Source organism: Rhincodon typus, chromosome 32 (genome assembly GCF_021869965.1).
Source record: "Rhincodon typus isolate 14 chromosome 32, sRhiTyp1.1, whole genome shotgun sequence".
NCBI classification, from domain to species: Eukaryota; Metazoa; Chordata; class Chondrichthyes; order Orectolobiformes; family Rhincodontidae; genus Rhincodon; species Rhincodon typus.
The window spans coordinates 30,230,917-30,241,447 of record NC_063363.1 but is presented as its reverse complement, the minus strand read 5'-3'; the positions used below and the strand labels follow the sequence as shown (position 1 = coordinate 30,241,447).

Genomic DNA, 10,531 nt, shown 5'->3' with positions numbered 1-10,531 from the left:
GAAACGTTAACTCTGTTTTCTCCTTCACAGATGCCACCAGACCTGCTGAGCTTTTCCAGCAACTTTGTTTTTGTTCCTGGTTTACAGTTCTTTTGGTTTTTAACGTGTGCAGTAGACCCATGTGAATTGTAAAATTCCTGTTGGACATTATAGAAGATCTAAGTTGACGATCTGGACTGTTTCCTCTGACGATTTCAGAATTATCTTTGTACAGAAGATTTATGGGAGTTACTCAGAAAATTACAATTTGATTACTGGTGTAAGATCAGGGTAACGGGTGTTTAAAAATACAGTTTCGAAAAAGATTTTCGTGTTTAACGGAAGGGTCTCTAACTCTCCAGACTGTTTTAAAGAAAGACTTGTCTCTTTTAAAATTACCGCACAATCTGACTGCTCTAGATGTAAGCATGTAGCGCGCTGTCTTTTCTTTATATATGGTTTTAAAAATCTCTCTAATGTGTCCAGAAACAAAGGAATTGTCGTCATAGATTACAATAGAAAAGTTCCTACTGAAGTGGCTAAAATATTGCTGCTACAAGTCATCTATGCGCTAGTAAAAACTAAAGTTACCAGATTACAGTCATCAGAGAGATGACTGATGGTGGTTTCAACTGAAGGTCACTATGCCTCAAGCGACTGGCAGCTTTGAGAAAGTGGAACCTTCAATTTAATCTTAGCCAGTAGGGAAAGTGAATCCACACTGCCAGCGGTACTCTGCATTGCTGCAGGTAAACCCTGTGAGGGGAGAGAATTCCAGGATTTTGAGCCAGCGACAGTGAAGGAACGGCGATGTAACTCCGAGTCAGCATAGTGAATGGCTCGGAGGAGAACTTGCAGGGGGCGGTGTTCCTGTGTATCTGCTGCCCTTTTCCTTCTAGCTGGAAATGGTCGTGGGTTTGAAAGGTACTGTTTAAAAATCTTCTGTGAATTTGGTAATGAGGACAAAATTGCTATTCCGAGGAAGCGTCGTATCTCTAATAGATTAGAATTAGCCTTATTGTCACTAAGTTTCCTAAATCTAAGGAAAGTGAAGGATCAGGATGATAGTTGAGAACGAACAATTTTCAGAAATCCACAGGGAGTAGTTGATGTGTTTCCAGACTCGGAATATCACTGTCAAGAATTTTCCATAAGGAGTCCAGTATCTGAAGGTTCTGAGAGTGAATATGAGAAGGATAAACAGGAAGGAAGTAGTGTTCTTAGGTGGAGCCTAATGTCGGCCCGTGAGTATATTTCAGTGGCCGTGGAGTGTCAATTTGCTGACGTTATTTCGAAACTTTGAATCAAACAAAACGAAAGCCCGTTTTCTATTACCTGTTATTTTCAATTACTTGTTTTAATTGATTAGTTAATCAGAACTTTTAACGTGTGAGATTACAAGTACTTGAGCAGCAGTGATACCATTCGGAGGGAGATGTTATTACTGTGTTCCTTTCGGATTGAATAGTTCGGTAATGAAGCCGGAGACCATAAGATACTTTTATTGGTGATGCGGAGATGCCGGTGTTGGATAAAGTCAGGAGTCACACGACACCAGGTTATAGCTATTTTTATTTCTGAAGAAGGGTCTAGGCACGAAAGGTCAGCCTTCCTGCTCCTATGAAGCTGCTTGGCCTGCTGTGTTCATCCAGCTCTGCACCTTGTTATCTCAGATTCTCCAGCATCAGCAGTTCCTACTATCTCTGAACCAGTTTTATACCAGGTTATAGCCCAAGAGGTTTATTTGAAAATTGTGAAATGAATGATTTGATTGGGGGGGTGGGGAGTGTTACATTTGTACCGGGGCGCCCTTGGAGAGCGAGCACGGTGTCCCCCTGCACTCTTGAAGCTTTCAGAGGGAGCCGGGCACCGCGGGGGGAGTTGGGGTAAATTGTCCCCTTCACCAGCTCTGCTGTGATTGAGGTTCCTCTCCCCCGCCACCTTTTGTTTTACAGTTATTGTAAGCCGCCGCTGGTGGGTTTAATGATTTGAATGTTCTGAAAATAAGAAACACCTTTTTTTTAAAAAAAGAGCTGTGCCCTTTAATTGGTTGATTTTGATAAATAGATGGTGGGGTTTTTTTTAATTGAAAAAGAGCTAGGTGCTGGGGGGCTCTTGTGACACAGTGTCCTGACCTCTGAGGAAGGGTCACCAGACCCGAAACATTAACTCTCGTTTTCTCCTTCACAGATGCTGCCAGACCTTTTCCAGCAACTTCTGTTTTTGTTCCTGAACTCTGAGTTTGAAGGACAGGTTCAAGTCCCACTTGCCGCGGAGGAGTGGCACAACACATCCAAACAGGTTGAATTAAATATTTTAAAACTGAGTTATAATCTTCAAAGTCTTTCTTTAAAGTGCGGTAGGTACCAGGGATGGAGTACATTATCTCTCTCTCCACACTCCATTTTAATTTAATCCCTCCCTTTCTGATGCGCAGCAATTGCTGTAAGTCTGTCATATTTTGTTTATTTGCTGGTGGGTTTCTTTTCAAAATAAGAGCTAGGTTTTTGTGTTTGTAATTACATTAATTGGGTTATTGGTTAATGCGGTAGTGTGTTTATGAATTATTTAATAAAAGACTAGTTATTTTGCAGTGCTGTGGAGTCTGCAGACCATGTGTGTATTGTTTGTGGTAGGTTGTACCCCTGTTGACTTGTTTACAGTTCATAGTTCAGTTAAGGAACCTCCTTGCATTTCTTTGGGAACCTGGTGCGGGGGAGAATGGGCAGGTTAGACCCACATCCCGGTGTGCCTGGCTGAAATAGCAATTAATAGGGGTAGTAGGAACTGCAGATGCTGGAAAATCTGAGATAACAAGGTGTAGAGCTGGATGAACACAGCAGGCCAAGCAGCATCAGAGGAGCAGGAAGGCTGACCTTTCGGGCCTAGACACTTCTTCAGAAATGGGGGAGGGGAAGGGGGTTCTGAAATAAATAGGGAGAGAGGGGGAGGCGGATAGAGGATGGATAGAGGAGAGGATAGGTGGAGAGGAGACAGACAGGTCGAAGAGGCGGGGATGGAGCCGGTAAAGGTGAGTGTAGGTGGGGAGGTAGGGAGGGGATAGGTTAGTCCAGGGAGGATGGACAGGTCAAGGGGGCGGGATGAGGTTAGCAGGTAGGAGATGGGGGTGGGGCTTGAGGTGGGAGGAGGGGATAGGTGGGAGGGAGAACAGGTTAGGGAGGCGGGGACGAGCTGGGCTGGTTTTGGTAGGGGGAGGGGAGGTTTTGAAGCTTGTGAAAGCCACATTGATACCATTGGGCTGCAGGGTTCCCAAGCGGAATATGAGGTGCTGTTCCTGCAACCTTCGGGTGGCATCGTTGTGGCACTGCAGGAGGCCCAGGATGGATGTGTCGTCTGAGGAATGGGAGGGGGTGTTGAAATGGTTCGCGACTGGGAGGTGCAGTTGTTTAGTGCGAACCGAGGGTAGGTGTTCTGCAAAGTGGTCCCCAAGCCTTCACTTGATTTCCCCGATGTAGAGGAGGCCACAACGGGTACAGCGGATGCAGTATACCACATTAGCAGATGTGCAGGTGAACATCTGCTTGATGTGGAAAGTCTTCTTGGGGCCTGGGATGGGGGTGAGGGGGGAGGTGTCGGGGCAGATGTAGCACTTCCTGCGGTTGCAGGGAAAAGTGCCGGGTGTGATGGGGCTGGAGGGGAGTGTGGAGCTGACAAGGGAGTCACGGAGAGAGTGGTCCCTCCGGAAAGCAGATAACGGTGGGGAGGGAAAAATGTCTTTGGTGGTAGGGTCAGATTGCAGATGGCGGAAGTGTCAGAGGATGATGCATTGGATCCGGAGGTTGGTGGGGTGGTACGTGAGGACGAGGGGGATTCTGTTTTGGTTGTTATTGCAGGGAGGGGGTGTGAGGGATGAGTTGCGGGAAATGCGGGAGACATGGTCAAGGGCGTTCTCGACCACGGAGTGGGGGAAGTTGCGGTCCTTGAAAAACGAGGACATCTGAGATGTATGGGAGTGGAATGCCTCATCCTGGGAGCAGATGCGGCGGAGGTGAAGGAATTGGGAATAGGGGATGGCACTTTTGCAGGAAGGTGGGTGGGAGGAGGTGTATTCTTGGTAGCTGTGGGAGTCGGTGGGCTTGAAATGGATATCGGTTTCTAGGTGGTTGCCCGAGATGGAGACAGAGAGGTCCAGGTACGTCCTCACGTACCACCCCACCAACCTCCGGATCCAACGCATCATCCTCCGACACTTCCGCCATCTGCAATCCGACCCCACCACCAAAGACATTTTTCCCTCCCCACCCTTATCTGCTTTCCGGAGGGACCACTCTCTCTGTGACTCCCTTGTCCGCTCCACACTCCCCTCCAGCCTCAGCACACCCGGCACTTTTCCCTGCAACCGCAGGAAGTGCTACACCTGCCCCCACACGTCCCCCCTCACCCCCATCCCAGGCCCCAAGAAGACTTTCCACATCAAACAGATGTTCACCTGCACATCTGCTAATGTGGTATACTGTATCTGCTGTTCCCGTTGTGGCCTCCTCTACATCGGGGAAACCAAGCGGAGGCTTGGGGACCGCTTTGCAGAACACCTACGCTCAGTTCGCAATAAACAACTGCACCTTCCAGTTGCGAACCATTTCAACACCCCCTCCCATTCCTCAGACAACATGTCCATTCTGGGCCTCCTGCAGTGCCACAACAATGCTACCCGAAGGTTGCAGGAACAGCACCTCATATTCCGCTTGGGAACCCTGCAGCCCAATGGTATCAATGTGGATTTCACAGGCTTCAAAATCTCCCCTCCCCCTACCGCATCCCAAAACCAGCCCAGCTCGTCCCCGCCTCCCTAACCTGTTCTCCCTCCCACCTATCCCCTCCTCCCACCTCAAGCCGCACCCCCATTTCCTACCTACTAACCTCATCCTGCCCCTTTGACCTGTCCGTCCTCCCTGGACTGACCTATCTTCTCCCTACCTCCCCACCTACACTCACCTTTACTGGCTCCATCCCCGCCTCCTTGACCTGTCTGTCTCCTCTCCACCTATCTTCTCCTCTATCCATCTTCTATCCGCCTCCCACTCTCTCCCTATTCATTTCAGAACCCCGTTCCCCTCCCCCATTTCTGATGAAGGGTCTAGGCCCGAAAGGTCAGCCTTCCTGCTCCTCTGATGCTGCTTGGCCTGCTGTGTTCATCCAGCACTACACCTAGCAATTAACAGGGCCAGGCAACTGAAGGATCGTAATGCTCATCTGCCTGCCTCTCTTCCACAGCCACACCCGTGTCTGGGTGCCCTTGTCAAACATGCTCCCTGACATTTTTAGAGGGGTAAGGACATTTTCTTCCATTCCCACTATTCGATTTAGTCCTTTCCCTTGCTTCCCCCACTTTCTTGATTATTCTTCTGTTATTGTTAAACTGTTGTTTGTACTGTGTTTGTTTATTGAGCGATTTATTAATCTGGTGCTGATTTCTAAAATATTTTAAAGTTGAGATTTTTTGGTGGTGCTATGAGGATATGTATAATATTTTGTGTGTGGATGAAGGAGTAAGAAATATTTAAAAATATGAAGTGTGTGGAAAAAAGAATTAAAAGTATGAATATATAAATAGTATTGTGTGGAAAAAGGACCATAAATATATAAGTAGGTAGTGAGTGACCATGGAAAAAGGAGTAAAAACATACGAATAGTGAGTGGAAAAAGGAGTAAGCAATGCATAGACAATGAGTGTGGAAAAGACAGCAAAAATATATAAATTGTTTGTGTGTGTGGTGGGGGAGAGAAGAGTAAAAATATATAGAGTTTGTGTGGAAACGGAAGTTAATTAAAAAGTTTAAAAAAACAGTTTGTGGGTGGTTGCAAACCTTGTTTATATTATTTTGAAGACCCTTTCATTATGGTTTTAATTGCAGTTCAGCTCCATTCTTTTGATCTTTGGGCACCTAGGCCAGGAGCGGCCATGTTGGAGGATCTCCTAGTAGGCCTGTGCCTGAGCTTGGTTAATGTAGCCATTTTTATTAGGCTCACATTGTGGGTTGTAGGGACAGTATCATTCCTACCTACCTGCTTCTCTCCCATGGAGACAGAGCATGCAGTGTTCCCTAGTATCCTTTGTTACGAAATGTGCCTTTAGGAAGGATTTGTTCTGTCATGTTTCTTTTGAAAGCAAGTATTGTAAACTTGGAGGTGAGCTGTCTGGTCAGAGACCAGCTAAGAAAAAAATGAAGGGGTGGGGTCAAGCTCCCACAGAACCAGGATTTTCGTTTAACTGAGGTCTCTTGATGTTCTTTCCTCCTGGAATGGGGAATTGCATATGAGACAATCTATTTTACTGAATTTGCCTTTGGCAAGGATGAGTTTAATGGACTACATTGGAACAGTTGCTGTTTATTAGTTAAATAATCTATTATGCTGTTAAATTTTCCAGTAGAGTTAAGTTGCTCCAATTCTTCTTTTTGTTTGTATTTTAACTGGAGTAAGAGTAAATTGTTTTGCTTCAAGCCTGGTAGTTTGGCCAATTGAATTGTATCTGGAACACAGGCTTACACTTGCCTTTAATAATGAGAAATAAGTTGGGCTGTCTTCTTAATATATTTTGAGGGGGTTTGGTCTGGTCCATAACACCACTTTTCAATTGCAAGGAGAGCAAACTAGGAGTGGGGAGGTAGGGAGTGAGATGTGAAGGGTGGGGAATGGGGAGGTAGGGGGAGGGGAGGGGAGAGTGGGAGATCGTGGAGGTGGTCAAGGCTGAGATAATCAGATGTTTAGTCAGTAAAGGAATGAGGGACATGGGGTGGGAGGGTGAAGGCAGTAAAGTGGAGTTAAGGGTTATCAGATCAGCTATTGAAAGATAGAGCAGACTTGATGGGCTGAATGGTGCATGTCTGCTTCTCATGTCTTATAATCCGTTCAAGTGAAATATTATCAACAAATTTTCAAACAATCTGTCGTGATTTATGTTAAAATAACATTTTTCAGTGCATTTTCAGAACAAAGACGACTGCCAATGTGCAGCATTAGAGACAGTGAATGCTTCAACATAGTGATAATTAGAACTGTAAATAAATATCACCCAAGTAAACAAATTTGAAATGGATCAACTTAAATAAAGGTATAAATGTGTCAAAAAATAATGAAGATAAACAAATAAATATCAGGTTTAACAATGCAGTACACAGTGCGCTGATGCAGAGATATACGGAGTAATAAACAAGGAACATAACCCAAACTACCAAAAACAAAAATCATCCTGGTCTGAAAAGGGGGCTGGGGAAGCAGCCTGTAACAATATAGATGAGACTGATGGAGGCTGGAACACTAATTCTGTGTATTCCCCCTGTACAGGCAACATGATTTTTCCTGTGAGATAGTAAGAACTGCCAATGCTGGAGTCAGAGATAACAGTGTGGAGCTGGAGGAGCACAGCAGGCCAGGCAGCATCAGAGTAGCAGGAAAGCTGATGTTTCGGCTCGGGACCCTTCTTCGGATCCCTGCTCCTCTGATGCTGCCTGGCCTACTGAGTTCCACCAGCTCCACACTGTGTTACCTCTGACTGCAGCATCGGCAGTTCTTACTATCTCCGAGTGAGTTATAACCCCACTGTGAAGCCATTTCTGAAGAAGGGTTCCGACCCGAAACATCAGCTTTCCTGCTCCTCTGATGCTGCCTGGCCTGCTGTGTTCCTCCAGTTCCACACTATATTACCCATGAACTTTCCTGTGTCCTGTACTGTGTTGAGGGATGCACTTAAGCTTGCAGCTATGACAGAGGTACAATGGTAAAGGTCTAAGGCTTTTTAGCTATTATATGCTGAGAAGCTGGAAACTGTAGAATCCCCTGAGCTGTGTACCCTTGGAATATGAACAGCAGTGAAATTGTAATCTCCGAACATGACTCAGAGAAAATTTTGTTTCTACTGGGCTTTTTGTAATTTGAATGTAATTTTGTTTCTTTTTGGGCTGTATGCCTGGTATGGAATGTATATTGTAAATACATTAAAAATAAACTGTTACAGCTGTTTTGTGGTGTGTGGAGAAAAGTTGAATTTTGTTGGAAGATCTATCAGGTGGGAATGTTTTAACATTTTTGCAAATGTTAACAATAAAGTATACTTCTGAAAAAAATTGTGAAGATGAGTATTGAAATTGCATTGAGGCACATCTGAGTGGAACAACGGTATATAGAAAATTGTTTATTGTGCCTTTGTCAATTTCCAACTTGAAATGTTTTGCCTTTGGGAAGTGTACTTGTCATGGAATATATATTGTAAGTTTAATGCTATTGCAATTATTGAGTGGAACATGGTGGATGGAGACAAATTCTATAATATTCAAGTCGGAGTGTTTGCAAATTTTGAGTAAAACAGCTTTGGAAAACAAAAGACATGACATCTCCCGTGCCAGAGGGATACCCAGCAGTAATGATGCCCTTTTTGCTGCTGTCTAGAAAGTCTATACAATTTGAACTAGGATCTGCCTTGTTTCAGCGCTTCTTTGCACATACTGTCTCTAAATTCTGAACACTGATGCAAAACAAGCCAGCATTTCTGCTGCAGTAACTTAGTGCTGGCCAGATTCCACACTGCTGTTCACATACTCGTTACCATCCAGCAGTTCAAGGGCTGAGATATTAAGGGAGAGTAATAGGCAGGCCAGGATCTCAAAACAACTTCTGAGAGATTCAGCACAGTCATTAGAATATGAACCTCATTAGCATTTAACCACGGAAGGAAAAAAGTTTGTCTGTTCTGTCCAAGGGGAAAATATCTCCAATCTGGTAACTCATAGCAACAAGCTTGTTTAATTTTTATGGTTACACTGCCCCTGGGGTGTGTGTTCAGTTCTAGGCCCTGCAGCTGAAGGGGATATTGGCCCGTGAGGGGCACAAATTTATCCAAATATCACCTTGTCTCTTTGGAAGGCCTGTAATATTTAGTCCCAAACTCACACCATGATTTTACCTTTTAAATTCTTCATTCTCCAATACCTGCAAACTCCTTTTTAAAATTCCTTATGGACCCAAGATCCATCAAACCTTCAGGCAGAAGATTCCAGTTCCAGACAACTATCGATCCAGAAATCGCTGCTCTGTGTGTATCTCTGTGTGTGTGTGTGTGTGTGTGTGTCTGTGTCTCTGTGTGTGTGTGTGTGTGTGTCTGTGTGTGTTTGTGTAAGTGTGTCTGTGCCTGTGTGTGATAAAAAGCTGAATTGAATGGATGGATGATGTTGCTTGAACTCCCATGGAGCTGCGTTGTGACAGTACAGGAGGCTGAGGTCGGAGTGGGTATGAGCAGGCAATTCATATGAAAAGGCTGCACTTTGAGTGCTGCTTGGCCCAATGAGAGGCCTGTGGAGTTGAGTGAAAACAGAGTGAAGTGAGACAGGGAGTTGGTTAAACTGAGGGATTGAGTGTGGCGCTTACTCTCATTCTGGGCATTTCAGAAAGTCACACTGTCCCAACAGAAACAGCCAATTGGTAAGTGATACCTGCAGAGTATTTTCTAACAGTTTTTGAAGTATAATATATTAGCTTAAGGGAGGGGCTTTCAACTGTGTTGAAAGTGTTTGCAACACAACGAGGACCCCATCATACTTAAATTCTCTGAAAGCTTAGTCTGGACAGAAACCCTGACAGGAAACCTCAGGCCCATGGTGTGCTCCTCTTGTGCAATGTGGGCAATTAGGGATGCTTCAGGTGTCCTTGACAGACGTGTGTAGGAAGTGTCTGTCTGCAGTTACTGGCTAACAGCTTTTTGGAGTTGGAGCTGCAAATGGACTCACTGTGGAGTATCTGTGATGTCAAATGTTGTGGACAATACAATCGCAGGCAGCAAGAGAATGGGTGACCATCAGATAAAGTCAAAGTGCTTCCTTCCTGAGCCAAGAGTACTTAGTGGTCGTCCTTTCTCAAACACACATACCCCTTTGGATCCTGTTAGGCAGTAGTATGGCCTCTCAGGGGAAAGCAGCATAGGTGAGTGAGATATTAAATTAATATTTCACGTCAGTATTTACTGTAGAGAAAGACATGGAAACTGGGGAACTTAGTGATGTCTTAAACAGTCCACAGTACAGAAGAGGAGATAGTAAGAACTGCAGATGCTGGAGTCTGATATAACACAGTGTAGAGCTGGAGGAACACAGCAGGCCAGGCAGCATCAGAGGAGCAGGAAAGTTGACGTTTTGGGTCGGGACCCTTCTTCAGAAATGGGGGAGGGAGAAGGGAGCTGGGAAATAGAGAGAGGAGGGGTGGGAAGGTAGGTGGGATGGTGATAGCTGAGTGCAGATAGGCAGTGGTGGGGATTGGTCAGTGAGGTAGGAGGGGTGGATAGGTGGGAGAGAAGATGGACAAGTTGTGTCAGGTCAAGGAGGCGGGGATGAGAGGCAGGGTTGGACAGCGGATGCAGTAGACCATGTTGACGGATGTGCAGGTGAACCCCTGTCTGATGTGAAAGGTTTGTTTGGTGCCTTGGATGGAGGTGTAGGGGCAGGTGTAGCACTTCCTGCGGTTGCAGGGAAAGGTGCCGGGGGTGGTGGGGGTTGGTGAGGTGTGTGGAGTGGATGAGGGAATCATGGAGAGAACGGTCCCT

At 45.5% G+C, this 10,531-nt stretch overlaps 1 long non-coding RNA gene across 1 annotated transcript in view; it reads left to right on the top strand.

Annotated features, from left to right (window-relative positions):
• The first annotated feature begins 1,237 nt into the window (after positions 1 to 1,237).
• Positions 1,238 to 10,531, top strand: part of LOC125486723 — a 134,322-nt gene continuing 125,028 nt past the window's right edge. Inside the window, exons 1-2 of the long non-coding RNA XR_007265359.1 lie at positions 1,238 to 1,537; positions 2,170 to 2,280. This is a non-coding gene — a long non-coding RNA (uncharacterized LOC125486723). The remainder of the gene's footprint in view (positions 1,538 to 2,169; positions 2,281 to 10,531) is intronic.